Source organism: Euprymna scolopes, chromosome 3 (genome assembly GCF_053919585.1).
Source record: "Euprymna scolopes isolate OS-2025 chromosome 3, ASM5391958v1, whole genome shotgun sequence".
In the NCBI taxonomy this organism is placed as follows: Eukaryota; Metazoa; Mollusca; class Cephalopoda; order Sepiida; family Sepiolidae; genus Euprymna; species Euprymna scolopes.
The window spans coordinates 86062275-86081095 of NC_136484.1; the positions used below are offsets into that span (position 1 = coordinate 86062275).

General features: G+C 33.7%; 1 protein-coding gene across 1 annotated transcript in view; it reads right to left on the minus strand.

Moving 5' to 3' along the window:
* The window catches only part of LOC145256923 (hypoxia-inducible factor 1-alpha-like), a 162101-nt gene extending 146045 nt beyond the window's left edge, over positions 1-16056 (minus strand). Inside the window, exon 1 of the mRNA XM_080115617.1 lies at positions 15874-16056. The gene's annotated coding sequence lies outside the window, so the exon portion shown is untranslated. The remainder of the gene's footprint in view (positions 1-15873) is intronic.
* Between the last annotated feature and the right edge of the window lie 2765 nt (positions 16057-18821).

The following is an 18821-nucleotide window of genomic DNA, read 5'->3' on the forward strand; positions in this document are numbered from 1 at the left end:
TAAACAAAGAAGTCCGACTCTTAACCAGTATGTCATAAAGCACTTATCATGTCAACTTTTGCCCGTTTTTAACAGGCTAAAAAGTTTATTGCTTGATAACTTTCAAAGTATTAATAAACATTTACAACTAATTTTAACGTCTTTAAGCTGACAATTATGGAATCTAATTAAAACTTAATAATAGTTTAAATTGTAAAAAACTAAAGCAAATACGTAGAAAAGTAACTGGTATTGCGTTTCTAGTTACAGTTACAGTTACAGTGAGAAATTCACTTTTAAAATTAAAGGGAACTGGAATAGGATTTACCGGCTAAATGGTTTTAATTTCGTCTTTTTTCTTAGCCAACCAGTTAACTATGAGATGTCATTTTTTATTGCCTTTGGTAACAATTACTTATTGTACAATATTTTGCTATGTTCCGTTTATAAAAAAGTTAGATGTTATTATGTGTTGATAGTTAAGTAATTTCTTTTTATAAACACGGTTTCAACGAGTAGGCAAGCTGATCTGAGCTTTATATATATATATATATATATATATATATATATATATATGTATATATATATATATATATATATATAGTAACTTTAACACCTTTAAATTGCCAATTACAGAACATATAAAAAACTAAAATAGTTTAAATTGTAAACATATTTGTTTTGTTTTGGTTTGAAAACGATTCCAATTTGCAATGAAAAATACAAATAAAATAATTTGCAGTTTTGTTTTCATTTGCATATTTTAAACACGAAAAAAAAATCCTTAATACATCTTTAATTGCACAATCCGACCTTTGCCTTCGTGGGAAAATATCTTTTATCTAATCTATTTTTGTAATACATGAATATAAAATTTATTTAGTATTTTAGTTTCAACATTCACCGGCAAATTATGAAAACAATTATTTATGTATTTTATTATTTTAAATGAGAAACAAGTACAAGTAAGCAGACCGATATTTTTTTATTTGTAACGTAAACCAATTTTCCAAACATGATTTTCGGTTTTATTTATTTTCGTTTTGTTTATGTAAGGAATGTAGAAAAATAAATTTATTTAATAATAAATAAATAAAAAAAAATTCGATAAATTGTCGATTAAAAAAACTTCTATGGCTTAGTTTTTTTTGTTTATTACGCATGCGCACCGTAAACCAGAACCGGATGGACGGTTTCAACGCCCAAGCAAGACAATTTGAGTTTTATATCATAATAGATTATCCCGTAATTTACACAGGCGCAATTAAAAAAAATCAGTAATAAAAATCGAATTATATATTTTAGTATTGGATTTTTAATTAACAAGTGGATACATCTTTACTTGAGTTATAGCTGTATTGCTTTATTTTTTTTAATCACCGAGAGAAAAAGAATTGGATACTTCGTCTCTCTTTCTTTTAATTTTCTTATTCTGTTTTAAATGGGGTTGTGACATTCTTCTAATATTTCAGTCACTCCAACCGAAAGATCTAACCATTCCTTTGAGTGCAATGTTTGTAATTCTAATACACTTTGTTCACCAGGTAGTTTTTGAAATTATTTTGCACGAATCCGATGGCTCCTATAATTACTGGAATGATGAAAATCTTCCTAGGGTTCTAGTTTCTTTTTTATATCGTACATAAGGCATTGGTATTAGGTTGGTGCAAAAACAATATCGTTTTCTCACATATATTACGTTTATATATGATTTCTAAATTAATTCATTAATATATATAGCCATGTTATATACCATTTTGAAGCGCGTTTTTCGCTCTATCGAATCGTGTTATTCGTTACCGTTCTCAATTTCTTCATTCATTTCTTTGCAGGATTTTCGACAGCATGGACAAAATTTATATCCGCGCGAATTTTCTTGTTCCAGTTCAAACTAAGCCGAAAAGCTGCCGAGACAGCTCGTCATATGAATGATGCGTTTGGCTCAGGAACCACTAACGAACGTGTGGCACAACAGTGGTTCAAGAAATTTCGCAATGATGATGAGAGCCTCGAAGATAAAGACGATCGCGGCCGACTGCGGTTGATAACGAACATTTGAAAGGCTTAATTGAAGTCCTCGCAAAACCACACGAGAAGTTGCCGTTGAACCCGAGGTCGACCACTCAACATTTGTTCACCATTTAAAGCAAATAGGGAAGTCAAAAAAGTTGGATAAATGGGCACCGCATGAATTGAATAATAATAATAATAATAAAAAAAAAATCGTCGTTTTGAGGTGTCTTCCACGCTCCTTCTGCGCGACATAATCGATCCATTTCTCGAGCAGATTGTGACGTGTGATGAGAATTGAATCCTCTATGACAACCGACGATGTTTGGCACAGTGGTTGGATACTGAAGAAGCTCCACAGCACTTCCCGAAACCGAAATTGCACCAAAGAAAGTTATGGTGACTGTTTGGTGGTCTATGGTCAGTTTCATCCATCACAGCTTCTTGAACCCGGGCGAAACGGTTACGACAAAGAAGTACTGCCGACAAATTGACGAAATGCACCAGAAGCTCCAACGTATGTGGCCGAGATTGGTCAATATAAAGGGGCCAATTCTTCTCCACGACAACGCTCGACCGCATGTGCTCAACTAACCTTCCAGAAGCTGAACGAATTGGGCTACGAGACTCTGCTTCATCCGCCATATTCACCTGATCTCTCACCCACCGATAGTTTTTCAAACATCTGGACAACTTCCTGCACAAAAAAATGCTTCAAAAGTCGAGATGATGTCGAATCGGCATTCAATGACTTCCTCGCTTCCAAAACTCTATGCAAATGGGACAAATAAACTTGTTTCTCATTGGCAAAATGGTATCGATTCTAATGGTTTTTATTTCGATTAATAAAGTTTATTATAGAAAGAAGTTATGATATTTTAAAGTTGAACGTATTTTTGCAGCAACCTAATATTTCGTTATCTTCTCCCTTTCAGTTTTGTTAAGACCAACATTATTAGAGACACTTACTTCAACTAGGGTTGCTACTTTTTCGTTCTGGTCTCCTATCACTATATCAGATTTAAGCGCTCCGTTTTCTAGGTACGTATAAAAATTCCCTAGTAACAATGGACTTACTTCAAACTATTATTTCTGATATTTATCCGCAAGACATTTTGCAACACTGGTTATTCCGCTTTTTACAGATTTTCCAGAGGAGATATTTACACACTTTATTTTATCGCACTGTATAATAGTCGTCTCCCAGCAGAACCTTACAACTGAATGTCAGGTGGCTCACACTCTCGACTTCTTATGTGTAGCAGAAACTGAACTTGTTATTACTGAGACCATTCATCTTTTTAAAAGAATTGATATTCAAGCCTTGATCTTGAGCAGGCATTATCATTCCCCCCTGATGACAGTGAAGCGATCCTCTTTTTCGCCATGATACAGAGCCTTCCTTATCTATATATTCTTGTATTAATTGAGGAAATACTTAGCACGTCATATGATTAAGAACAGAAATGTCGCCTAGATTGCAGATTGTTCCGTTGCATGTAAAGTAATACCGATATACTTGCTGAAGGCATTGCTGAAGCTGCATCCTTTACGGGAAGGTTTCGCCTTCCAGATGCAGCGCCAGATATTCCCAAATAGTCATCTATCTGGTACTGGCAAGGTTCAACGTCACTTAACTTCGAATATCTAACGAGAACAGATATGTCAACGAGATTATGCCGTATTCGAATTATTTTGATGCTCGTATCCTTTACTCTATTTTTATCAACGCTTTTTTCTCATTAACACGTTAGCAATGGTCTCAAGTCAGGCTACATTATTTTTTTTATTGCGTCACCGCTTAAGAAGGCGGAATGCTATTCGAGGATAAGGGTTAATAAGATGGAAGGATTGATAGTTTGAATATTTAAAAATGTCGAATAGCACACGATGCAAACATGTTCTTCTTGCTTACACGGAGGAAAAACTTTGCAGTTATTCTTATCTGTACTAAGTGAATTTTCGATTACCAGCAGCGCAGCTAAATGAGGACTCCTCCCTTCGGCGACATAGGTTTTAATCCACTATAACTATTTATTCTACTATTATTGAATTTGAAAATCCATTACCCATGTCATATCTAATAAGATATTCTTCTTTAGATTTAAAAATCATAAGTTTCTTTACTTCCATTTTTTGTACTCATTAGGAGTTCTCACACAGATTTTTCAGAGATTCCTCATTGACAACAACCGGTAGTACTCCCTGGAGTTTCCCCATATTTCCAGTACTCTCCATCTCTTTCAATAACATTTGCAAATGAATTTACATTATCGCAACAGCTGTTTGCCATTGACTTCTGGCTGGTAATGGTCATCACCGGAATTTGAGTGGCAATAATCCACCCCCTAAGGTCGCAGTCTTCTTCACACTCCTACAGTGAATGTCTTGTTAGTGCTTTCTTTCCTCCTCAACTCTTCTCGACTATTTACTGTGGTGCCAGTTGATGTCGGTATTACAATTTTTTTTCGAGGGAGAGGGGTGTTTGTTTTCTTGGTTTCATGCGGTGTTTCTTAATCTTTTTGTTTTGCTATATTTCTATATTACAATTATATAGGGTTTGTACTTAATTTGCATTCAAGGAGGTTTCCTTAATATTTCAGCCGTTTTCATTATTCCTATCCGTTACATCTTCTCAGCCATCCCTCTGATTCCAATTTCCCCCATTTTTATAAAAAAATTCTCGGGATTATTCCTAGTGCACATACAATTATTTGAGTTATTTTGATATTTTCATCTTCCATATCCCTTTCAGCTATCTGGCCAGGTTTTTTTTTTTGTGTATTTGTTTCGTTTCTTCGTCTCTTTGATATTCATTCTGTGTTTGCTAGAAAAGATGAAATCTACGATTTGACAGGACTTTTCCTTCTTGTTAACGTTTATGGCATCTGGTCTCTAGCTTGGATATGGTTAAGCGTAGTTTTCATTCGGAACAAGGATAAAACAAGATGAAAACGAAAGTTAAATCAATATTAAAGTTATGATCAATTTTTGCAGTTATTGATCTGTAAAACTTTGTATAAATCCGTATAAATTCGTATACATTCGTATAAATTCGTTTGAAAAATTGTAATTCGTTTATATGTTTGCACGTCAAAGTCCCATAGGATTTTAGGGTTTCTGCTTTCACGTACTGCCGCCGGTCTGTGCTTGTACTATTTGTCTGGATGTTCAAGATGTAGTTGTTTGAATTATTTCATTGTAAATTAACTTCCTCAACTGGTCGTGTCTGTTCTTATATTTTTTTTGGACTAGTTTAATACATTTACTTATTATATGGTTTATTGTTTCGTTCCTTTATCCACAGAATCTGCATTTGCCGTTTTCTTGTGTCTTTACTTTGATATTATTTGATTCTAATCGCGTTAATTCGTGTTCGCGTTAATTAATTATTTGTAATTCAGTTTGTTGTTGTTGTTATTATTATTATTATTATTATTATTATTATTATTATTATTATTAGTAGTAGTAGTAGTAGTAGTAATAGCAACTGTAATAATAATATTATCAACTTACTAGGAGTTCTGAAAGGTCAGCATCAGTGATTGCTCGCTAACAATAACCGGTAGTGTTCCCTGCGATGTGCGTGTCAATAAGTCTGTAAAATTCTCCAATCTATATACTTTTTTAAAAGTGAGACATCACAACTCCTTTCACCTTATTTAATATTTATCGAGTCTTTGAAACATTCTTAATTGATGTCTCATATCCTTTTTCAAACAAATTTATACGAATTTATACGGATTCATACGGATTTATACGGATTTATACGGATCAATAACTGCTAAAGTTGATCATAACTTTGATGTTGATCTAAGTTTCGCTTCATTTTGTTTTATCCTTGTTCCGAATTAAAACCACACTTAACCATATTTACAAAAATGACATTTATTTCACTTTTATACATTATTACTTTTGTTACTAAACCTATTTTCTTCTCTGGATCCTTCAATGGGATGCACATTAGATGGAGTCAATGTAAAAATAAACGAATAAACGAAGCACATTCTATAAATCAGTATTCAAGTTAAACGTTGACTTGACCCAACCAAACAGAAGCCTCATTTATTATAAAATAAGATAAACAGTGGAGCCACGTGCCACCATGAAAAGTTGTGTAGATGTTATATTGGTGAAGCATGAAGTTATGTTAAAGCGATCGGTGGGTGGTTAGGGTCAGTGGGATGTACAAGGGGAGATAAAAACAACAAAGAAGCCAGTAACATTGAATTGGATCATACTTATATAGGTAGACATTGCGTCCCCAGGAGAATTATAATCTTTTTATAAAAAAGCCTAACTCACCTCTTCTGCTTGCTACCAGCGAACAGGAAAGTAAAAATACCGTAATCTTTTTTTTTTTTATCCGAGATTCATCTTCAACCTTATTTGCAATTCGAATATTCGAAGGACACTTACGTGTATATATCATGTCTTCGATGATAAATTTATCTTAGATTGTTTTTTTTTATTATTTTATTTTATTCATAGAAATAGGGCACATTAACACCGAGACGTTAACTAACTAGTGTGATTAGGGATTGGATTTATAGTAGACATCGTTAGTGGGGAACTGGATAGCAAGATGTTTGTTCACATTACATTTGAATTTCATCATGTTGGTACAGTCAGAAAAACAAGGAGCAAGGAAGGAATTCTAAAAGCAAAAGGTTCGAGGAAAGAAACTATTAGAATATAAGTTTTTTCTCGGAATGTGAAGACCTATACAGTGAAGAGGTGCGGCTATTATTTATTGATTATTTATTGATGGAGTACAAGTGTTGTATAATGAGTCGTCCGGGCTGGTTGCTGATCATGGCATTGCGATTGTTTAGTTATTATCGAAATGAAATATTTAATAGCAAATTTAGAAAGTCGCAACAGAATTGCGGAAGTTGAATAAGGTAGAAGTTGTACATGTTGTTAATTAACAAGAAGGAAAATTCCTGCTAACTCGTAGATTTCGCTGTTCCAGAAGATCACAGGGTAAATACTAAGGAGACGGAGAAGCGGGGCAAATACACAGAGCTAGGGAGCTTAAAGTGATATGGAAGATGAAGAAAATCAGAAAACATCGATAATAGTGAGAGCTCTAAGAAAAATTCCAAAATACTTTGAAAAAAAATGGGAGAGATTGGAATCAGAGGAATGGCTGAGAAGCTACAACGGATAACAATAATGAACACGGTAAAAATGTTGAAAAAAAAAAACAAACCTTGAATGCAGAGACTAACGCACGTGAGCTACAAACGCTTGTCGAACATATTGGAACTGCTATAGAAGTAAAACACAAAGAAACACCACATGGAATCAAGAAAAATGAAACTGTACAATTTTCATTTACCCTCTCACCCAAAAAGGTGTCAGCATCAACTGGCACCACGCCAAGTAGTCGATGAGAGTGAAAGAGGATAGAAAGCACCTACCAGACTTCCATTGGATGAATGCACAGAGAATTGGGACTTTCGGAAGGCTTATTGCTTCCCAAATTCCAGTGAAGACCAATGAGAAAGCGATGATAAACAGCTATTGCGATAAGGTTATAAATATGAATGACTTCCTAAGGAATAGAAAGGGCAGCGAAATGAAACAAGAGGGACACATGACTGTAACAGATCAGACCCTTATCATCAGCAAGTGAGTAAAGTAGCTGGACAAATATGCAAGTTTACTCATGTAAGCTTGAGGTATTTTAATTAAATATAAAATAAATAGTAAATATTTTACAGATAAAAAATCACCAGAAAAATAAGCAAACATTCACATCCCAAGGACAATATCAAACATTGGCCACATTTTTTTAAATGTCAAAGATGACGCAATTGTGATTTCGTGTCAGAGGTTAATTTACAGAACAAAACCCTTATTATTATATAGTTAACAAGAATCATATTAGTCAGGCTGAGAGTGGAAAGCGAGTGGATGGAACACTTCAATCATGGAATTCACAAATAGTTTTGAGTCACAGAGTTAATCACTTGGAGAGAGCATGGCTTCTTTATGCCTGAGGAACAAGAGATGTTTAAAACTTTAAGATGTAATACGGGCAAGGAGAACTTAGAGTGGTAACTCTGATCACCACGGTGTCAATGAATTTAAAATAAACCACTAGTTTCATTTGTAAAAAACGTATGACTGTTTATTGTTGCTCAAAGAACTGTACTTTGAATCTTTATTTCTAAAGTGCGCCCTGTTCATTATAAGTACGTTTGAAAGAACCGTCTCATGCTGACATGTTTATTGTATATGTTCACCCGTACACACGCACAATGTATTGATATATTGATATAAAGTATGTTACATAGACGTTTATTATTCTCGCAATTACAATGAAGTATGTAATTCAGATATACACCTAAAGATATGCATTGGTGTCTGTATATACACCAGTATAAAACAATGACCTGCTATGCATCAACCAAAAGATACTAAAGTATGGTAAAAGCAGAAAGAGTAAAATATCAGTGCCATTGATCGATTACAAGAAAATTTACGACAGAATCCGTCAAGTATGGATAATTAAATTTGTAAATAGTTGCTGTTATCTAATATGAATAAGACACAACACAAATACTAACTTGAATGATTATTTTATTTTTAAGTTAACACTGCGAAACATTGGTAAGATACATTATGTAGCAGTTTTTATAAACGCGTGCGTACTGGACTGAGTCGCATGAACTCTCTGACTGTTGTAGTTAAAAAAGGACACCCACACCTACCCTCATCTCTCTGGACGATAGCAGGCGGTGGGGGACGAGTCAGCAAGCAGGACCACCCGGCGAGAGGAAGGCCAAAGAATCAGAATTGTCTCTTTTTCATTGTAGGGAAAGGAAGGTTTAATATAATGCAAAAGGGAATGGTAGTATTAATTTTGCTTTTGTGGCCTAAATCTTTGGTCAGTACAAATTCTTACAGACGTAAGAAATATCTGAGAACATTGTTACATTGATAGAAAAAACAATGGAACTGACAACTGAAGGACACATCTTAACAGAGATAAATACACCAGTATATAATTTCCAAGATGACACTACATTATCAAAGCGATGATGCCACTGCAACAACAACATACTTGAGAAGTTCAACACTGGATACATTTCTCTCTCTCTCTCTCTCTCTTTCTCTCTCACACGCACACACACACACACACACGCACACGCACACGCACACACGCACACGCGCGAAACAACCCATGCTTATGGACGAACTAAAATTACAGTTAATGAGCTCAAACATCTAATAAAAAATAGAATCTTTAGCAAACATATACAAATTAAATTAAGACTAGAAAAAATGGCAATAATGTAGACTATCAGTATCCGTGGAAATTCTACGGTAATTGAAAACATCAACCCTCACATCAGCAAACACCTTCTCATCACATAAGCAAACAATTAAAATGTCGTTGTCCTCCAACGGAATAATCAGTGGAATATTAGTTCGGATCAGACTGTGAATGAAAACAAACTTTTTTGTAGACAAAATATGGAGAACTTTACAAGAAATAAAACTGCAGCGAAACATCTAGATATGTTAATTTTATTAAAGTAACTTGTAAATCAACAATAATTATGACACAATCTTTTCTACATAATCTGATAATTTGGCATTTAAGTAATAAAAAGTGATAGAAACATGTTACATCTCAATATTTTGTAAATTTTTCATAGTGGTAAGAAAATCGAGGTCAATTTCCAACGGGATTTAATTATGGAATGAATCAGTAAGTAGTATGATTGGTGGGATTTGGTTTAAGAATAAAAAAGGTAAGTTTTTTGTATGGCAACACTTGAAATATATTTTTTTTCATTACAAAATTAATCAAGTAAAAAATTAAACTTTTACTTGATTAAATAATTCGAAATAAGAAAAAGATTTTTGTTTTAATGTAATTATTTTTATGGTGCAGTAATTCATATAACTACGAAATAGGTAAAAAATAACAAAACAAAGTCTATTACTACGAATTAAAAAAAAATGTCATCAAATGCGGACCTTTTCATGGGATTTTTTCTTGATTAAATAATTTGAAATAAAAGAAAATGATGGTACTTATGGGTCTATGTTGGATAAGAGGACGTTTTGTAACTATTTTGTACTTTCACCTAGCAATACTTTCACCTGACAATTTAATAAAAGAATATCGTAAAAATTAAATTTAACTTGTAAATACTATAAAAAATAGGGCAGTAACATAGAAATATTTTTTGTTTTAATATAATTTATTTACTGTGCAATAATTCCTATTTATTTGTCTCCCCACGAGGGTAGAGTTAGACAACAGGACCGGTTTTTAATGTGGGGAAAATAAAGCTCCCCGAATAGTTGCCTTCTGGGTAGTAAGAAAAATTAAAATTGTCTCAATTATGAAAAACATTCCTCCACTAACCGAGGACAGAAAGGTGAAGTGTAGCGCCAGAACAGATACAACACCTTGATCTTGGACCGAAATAGGTTAAACTTAAAAATAAAAACATTTATACGATATTTTTGTTTATTGATTTAATTTATTAATTGAAATTAAGGTCACACAATAAAAAAATATGATAATTTTAAAATTTTTATTTATTATATAAACTTTTTCTGGTTTAATTTAATTTTTTTGGTTTAATTATCTGCTTAACCCCCCCCCATAAGTCAGTTGTAAAATCACCGGTTTTTTGTTGTTTTATTTTTACTTTGGTAAAAAAAAATCATTTTGTACTTGATTACTAAAGTAAAAGTAATCCACTATCAACAATTGCCCACACTCTTTATCCGTGCCTATACCTAAACATAGATTCCATGAACAGGGCTTCTTTCTTAGAACTGCTCGCCTGTGGAACTCTATTCCATTTGCCTGCTTTCCAGCTGACTACAATCTGATTGTCTTCAAGTCCAACGTGAACAAGTTCTTATTGAATCGTCTCCCTAAGTAATCCAAGTTACAAAATTCCCACTAATGTTTAGTACACTAAAATCACAATGACTAATGTATACCTATTAACCCTTATCCTCGAGTGGCCTCTGGGCCTTGATAAGCGGTGACCCCCATGTTAAAAAAAGAAAAAAGAAAAAACCAGTGGTTTTACAGCTGACTTTGTAATATGAAAAATAGCGCGGTAACATAGATGCACAAACATCCAAATGATTTTTGTTTTAATCTAATTTTATTTACTGTGAAATAATTCTTATTTACTTGCCTCCCCACGAGGGCAGAGTAAGACACAGGGTCGGTTTTTAATGTGGGGAAAATCGGGCTCCCCAAAAAGGGGCACTGTGGATAGTGTCCCATATTCTCGTATGAAAAAAATGAATGGATCTCTTAGTAAAATAGAGTTATATCCCTCAGGCCAGTGACAAATTATCTAAAAGCGCCCAATAATAATTAGTTTAAAATATTAACAGGCCTGTTTAAGCGTTGTCTTGGGGAGAGTTGCTTCCATGCACCCTGGAAAATTTCACCAATATGCCCCATGTTTGAGAGTTCAGGTGATCGGTCGTCTCCCTCTACTACAGGCCGGTGGGTCTCCTGTTCGTCATGAGTTACTGGAATCTGTGTTGGATGAAGAGGTAGTCAACCACCTCAGCAAAAATAACTTTCTTGGTGGCATGCAGTGTGGTTTTCATTCTGCTGGATCTGTGGCAGATAAACGATCAAGTTCTTTCCTATGCTCTCTCCTCTGATCTTGAGCATCAATTGACATGAATGGCTCCCGTCTTGGGGAGGCTCCATGTTTTGACAAGATTTTGAGCTTGACCTTTACTCCTGATTTGAAATGGAATACGTACATCAAGTCTGTTGCCAAGGTCGTTGAAAAAAATGGAGGGATCCTTCTATTTATCCAGTAGATATCTCACTGCTGATGCAATTCTCTACCTAGCCAGGTACGTCCAAGGATGGAATATTGTTGCCACATCTGGGCAGGAGCTGCTAGAAATATCTTATCCTGCCTTGACAGAGTTCAAAATAGACTTCGTAGTCTAGTAGTGGATGCCCTTTTCTCTTCCCTGCAACTTCTTTCCCACAGAAGAGACGTCGCGAGCCTGTCTCTGCTTTATCATTATTTTAATGGCGTGCGCGTCTGAGCTCCAATTATATGCCCCCCCCCTCACCGAGCTTTCACGGGGAAACACTTGTCTGGCTGAGAACACTGTCAACCCTCCTCCACTCATTATCTATGCCTTAATCTAAACGTAGATTCCATGAGCAAAGCTTCTTTCTTAGAACTGCACGTCTGTGGAACTTTGTTCCGTTTCCCTGCTTTCCAGCTGACTACAATTTGGTCGTCTTCAAGTTCTTGATGAGCCGTTCCCCTTAAGTAATCCAATTTACCAAATTTACACTATTAACGATTCGTATGATATTGTCCTATTGACTACTGTATACTCTTTAAAACTTATCCTCGAGTGGCCTCTAGACCTTGATAAGTGGTGACTCCTATGCAAAAGAAAATACAAAATACAAACCAAATACAAAAAGAAAAAAAAAGAAAAAATACAAATACAAAAATAAATTAAAAACCCTGATTATTGCTGTAACAAGCATTGTCAAAAATAAACACTAAAAAGAGCAGCGAAACGGAAAACAAAAAGTCAATCAAGAAAAACGGGGAAAGAAATAACTGCATGGACGATTTATAAAATTCACCAAATAAATAAATCATGAAAACACATGGACATAACTATAAAAAGTACACTTGATCAGTAGGCACCTCCAAATATCACCACAGAATTACCCCCCCCCATGTAAAACGATGTAACTTTATTATAAATTATAATCAATATAACTTTTGTACCATTTAAAAGAAGAAGGGAAAAATAAACTAGTAATAATTAAAAAAAAAAAAAATTTTTCATCGTACGAAAGTAATGAAATTGCAAAACGAAAATCGTGTTTACATAATTGACGCTTTAAAATATCGTTCTCATGTAGTAGGCATTTCGAACGTGAAAACATACCCGTGTTTTAATCAAGCTAGCAAAAATCAACTAATGATCAGATTTTCGTGAAATTTTAGATACTTATCCATTTTAGAATGAAATTACATATAAAATGCAGTTTCCCTAAAATATACGAGGGAAAATATTTTTTTAGTGCAGTCCCCCCCCCCGATTTATTTTTTCGAAATCTGAACAAAATATATTTAAATCTATCGACATTTCTATTTATTATGAAACATAAGTGTTCAAATAAGTAAAACATATGTATTGTTTAAAAATTTAAATACAGGTATTGAATAAAAGATTACCTTGGAGTTGCAATTAAAAAAAAATGATATAAATTTATTATTATTATTATTATTATTATTATTATTATTATTATTATTATTATTATTATTAATAGCGTTTTTTTAAATTAATATATACTATAATCAGTTGAATTAGCAAGAAAAAGAAACGTTCTAAAAATTAATTAATTTTTAAACGATAAAACGATTAAAATTCCATTATTTCACAATATTCCGTTACAACATAGATTTTTAATTAACTCTTTAATTTTTTTTAATATTAAGTTTTAATATAAACATGGCTCTTGTCAGCTATTTTATCGCCAGATTAAAACCAATTTGAAAATATTATTGCACAAATATTACGCATTTTGTAGCCCCCCCTCAAAGTGAAAAAAAAAGATGATGAGAAGGAAGATTGACGCCACAAACGCATAGTATTTGTGAAAACAGCCAAAATCTTGAGGAAAATTCGCAAGTGCCGAAACCTGTCAACATAACCAGTGAATGCCAACCAATTAGTAGTTAAAATAGAAATAGAATAAAAATATAGAAAGAAACTCCTCGAGAATCCGAAAGAACTGAAACTGTTAAAAAAAATCAACAATCTGACACACACGCATCAATCCTCGGCTGGTCAACACGAAATAATCATAGAGGATAAAGTATGATAGAAAGATTGAGGAGTAAGAGCACAAACCAGACCTCCATAGAAAAGGCGTGGAGAGCAATAAAACAGTGGAGAAGCTTTTTACCAACCACATCCCTGAGAAGGACAACGCCATTGTCAGCAATAAATCTATGGTAAAATCTGTTGCAAAAACGACAAAAAAAAAAAAAAAAAATTCTTTACCTCTGTCGACAAGTTTTGACAGAGGTAAAGAATGATGGAAATCTGTCGAAACTACAAACTTTATGGAAAACCACTTGTTATTACCTGAATTGTATGTGTATGTGTGTGTGTGTGTGATAATGACTCGGGTAAAAGCTCTTATTGAATAAGCAATAAACACGCATGCGTGTGCAAACACGCATGCGTGTTTGTTATTGCCTGTGAGCAATCACTGATATATGACTCGGGCGAAAGCTCTTATCGAATAAGCAATAAACATTCACGCACACACAGACAATGCAGTCAGTATCAGAATTTTTGTAGGAATTTTTGACACCCCTAACACGAAACTGCGAATACAATATAAAAATCTCGTAATTTCTCTGTTAAAAGTGGGTTATTTATTTTCTTTATGGATTATACTTCCAAAATAAACTATTACAGTTGTTTTAAAAGTAATAAAAATATTTTTATTTTTTTTTAAAACAGTAATGAATTTTCCGAACTCAATATTTTTCAATTTTTAAACTCAATATTTTTAAATTTTAAAAATCTATCAAAATTTTTCTATTGATTCTATTTTTACGATATTTTCAGGGTCAATGTGAAATTTTATGTTCTTTCCAATAAACCGAATATAATATTTTAGACAAACGTTTTTTTTAAATTCACGCCCCCCCATTTTCACGCCCCCCATTTTCACGCCCCCCCCCCATTTTCAACTTTCTCTTAAAAAGTAAATAATTAATTTATGTTTAATAGTTTTATATATCACAAATTGAAGAGAAAAGGTCAATAAATAATATATTCAAATTTAAAACAAAAAAAAAAAATCAGTTTTTTAGAAATTTACCTGTAAAGTCCGAAGTTTAAAACCTTATTTTATAAGAACACATTTTTTCTTTTTGTCTTTTTTTTTTTTTTTAATGAAACCTTGGTCCTTGCTCCTTTAATTGAAAAAAAAATTAGGGCTTGAATTACATTTTTCGAGGAGTTATAAGCTTAGAAAGATAGGGGGTCGAATAATTTACGCCTCTCATTTTGAAATGTCTATTAAAAAGTAAATAATTAATTTATGTTTAATAGTTTTATATATCACAAATTGAAGAGAAAAGGTCAATAAATAATATATTCAAATTTAAAACAAAAAAAAAATCAGTTTTTTAGAAATTTACCTGTAAAGTCCGAAGTTTAAAACCTTTTTAAAAAAAAAAAAACACATTGTTTTGTTTTTTTGTTTTTTTAAATAAAACCTTGGTCCTTACTCCTTTAATTGAAAAAAAAATTAGGGCTTGAATTACATTTTTCGAGGAGTTATAAGCTTGGAAAGATGGGGTGGAATTATTCACTATTTTCACGAAATTTCTGACACACACACACATACACAGACACACACACACACACACACACACACACACACACACAAACACACACACACACACACACACACACACACACACACACAACGACACACATACACACCCTTGTGCGCAAAGCCATTGTGTAATTACGGATCTTTTTCACAAATATTTGCCCTTCTGTAAATGGCAGTGCAGTCAGTGCACACAAGCTAGACACACACTAAAAAGGTATACGGTGACACATACCTCATTCTATACAAATTTAGATGTACAGTGGCTTCTTGCATTGTCTATGCCGAATTCAATCATGTTATTAAAGATATGACCCCCCCCCAATCGTCGATCTATTAATAAGATGGTGTTCAAGTAATCGTGGGCAATATTAATTAGCGTTTCAATGATAAATAACACAACAAAAGAATTTATATGCCGTAACAGAAAAAACAAACAAACAAACAAAACAATCTGAAAGACATACCTCCGTTCTTTTTTTCTTGTTTTGAAAAAAAAAATCTTCCACCAATCTGTCTATTGTCTCATTTTACGTATGAATCGAGTAGAGAATAAATGATAAAGTATTAATTTAGAACAAAACAAACATTGAATAAGAATTTCAGCAAGAATACAAGACAAATAAATAAATACGCAACAAAACAACAACAACAACAACAACAACAACAACAAAAACTCACATTCAAGGGAGACTATTTCTCCGTAGTTATCTCCCATGAATATAATTAGTAGTACTATATATTCTGATGAAATTACACATTTATATAGTCATATATTTTGCGTAATCTTAACGTCTTTAATTCCCTCCTAATATTTTTAACCTCTACTAATCTCTCTTTTTTATTTAATGTTCATGAACACGACGGGCGATTTTGGATATAAACACTCACAATCAATATCTATCTATCTATCTATCTATCTATCTATCTATCTATCTATATATATATATATATATATATATATATATATATATATATATATATATATATATATCCACACGCAGACACACCCATACACACATATTGTTGTAATTCTATTTTGTTTATTTTTTCGGTCATTATTTTGCTAATCATTCTAGCGGATTGTACCCAAGTTATATATTTTTTAATAACTTTTGAAATAATTACTAGTCTGGGTGCCCGTCGTTGCCTGGGTTTTTGGAGGTGTGTCCAAAAAAAAAAAAAAAAAAAAAAGAAAGTGATAGTAGGCAGGCAGGCAGGCTCGAACCCGTACCGCGACGGAGGAAAAGAACGTAAAGACAACAACAACAACAACAACAACAACAACAACAAAAAGAAAAAAACGTGACGTCTTTGCCGTTGCGTCTATCGTCAAACCGAAAGTGACGAATATTTAAATTAAGGCTAGTCAATCACAAAGGGCATTCGAACCCATGCAAAATTTTATATTTGGGTTTTAGCTGGAGAAAACGACGTAAAAGTGTGAAAATACAAAAAAAAAAAAAAAAAAAAAAAAAGAAATTTGCCAGGTAAAGGTCCAACGACGGCGTGGGAGCCTTTCCTAGTCTCACACAAAAACATGCGTTCACATTTCAAGCCACTTTTCTTGTCATATACATACGCGCACACAAATATACGCACACGTAGATATATTCACGTTCACGTACATGCACTCACATTCACGTGTATACACACACACGCTAACGTACACACATGTACGCACACATACGCGCACATGTACGCACACAAGGACAACGTCACTTCCCCTTTCAAAGGAAATCCACACATGCGCAAAAGACCACCGGAAACAATTATAAAAGCAAGAGCAATAAGCAGCATATGCCTTTTAGGACCAGCTCTCGAGCTGAGAGGTTCGACGAACTAGCCGCCTCCCTTTCGGGAGGCGCGTGCCTCATACCACTTGCTACTACGTGGGACAAGAGCTAACAGACTGTACGTACACTTTACACGTTTTCTATCTCCATGGCCTGGATTGACTTTTTCTTATTTTCTCTCTCTCTCTCGCTATACTACAATAGACTTTCCTTCTCACCAGCGAAAGACGCACCAAACTGGATTGACTTTTTCTTATTTTCTCTCTCTCTCTCTCTCTCTCTCTCTCGCTATACTACAATAGACTTTCCTTCTCACCAGTAAACAACGAGAGACGAACGCGGATATGAACACGTGTTGTACCCTTTTCTTTCATGTGTTTCTTCACGAAATAAATTCTAGTTCGTTTAATTCAAGTAAACGCGTTGTTCGTTCCTTTCTTATCTATCTGCCGATAGCTCAAACGGTGGCGACAAGACTGGAGCTCTAAATGTTTTGCTTTCGATTCTAGCTCATGGCACCTAAGTCATTTTTTTCAACTGTTCAAATCACTACTATACATTGGATATAAACACTCACAATCAATATCTATCTATATATAATCAATATCTATCTATTTATCTATAATAATATTCAATGGAGAATTGGCTGTGGAATAATAAATGCAAAATCTGTATTAATTAAAATATCATATTTAAGCGTATTTTACAACCGGGCTACGCCGGACAGACTGCTAGTTTATTACATAACGTTTCAACCAATGTGTCATCCGACCTTCTTTCGCTGCATTGTTGACTTACAATGATGTTGATTAAAAATGATTTATCCATCAGTTTGTAACATTAACAATTACATCATCGACAGAAACCAAGAAAAACATATTGTGTAATAAAATTTGTAAAAGATTTCATTACGTTCCTTGCTGAATCATCTACGAAACCATAATTTGAACGTATGCACACACTTTCTCTAACTGTTCTCTCTTTTCTCTCATTCCGCAATCTCCCACTATCTCACGTTTTCACCCTCTCTCTCTCTCTCTCTTACTCTCCCGCTCCTGTTTGTATTATTTCATTCTTTTTTTTAAATTAAATATTGAAACATTTACTCGTCTCTCTTATAAGATCACTAAATTTCTTGATGGGGACTTTGTTTCTAAAACAATGACTTTTGATCGATTGATAGGCTTTTTTATAGGATGTCTTTGCTTTCTCTCTGATATGTAGGTGTTGTTCGGCAGAAGTTTAAAGCACATGGCGACACTGCTGCCAGATCTTTATTAATAATATTTCAAACCATATTCTCAGATCATTTATAGACATAAAGAAATGACTCCAATAATATAGTGATCGAAGGAGCACGATAAACAGTTTCGAAAAAACAAATAAATAAAAAACTAAAAAAACCCCCCAAAACTATTAGAAATTACAGTGAAAAGGAGAATCGACACCATACAATTTATAGCATTTCTGAAGACAACTGAAATCTTGTGAAAAATTCACGGCTCGTACAACACGAACATATAGGATAAAGTATGATAGAAAGATCGAGGAGTGAGAGCACAAACCAGACCTCCATTGAAAAAACAGTGGGGAAACTTTTTGCCAATCACATTCCTGAG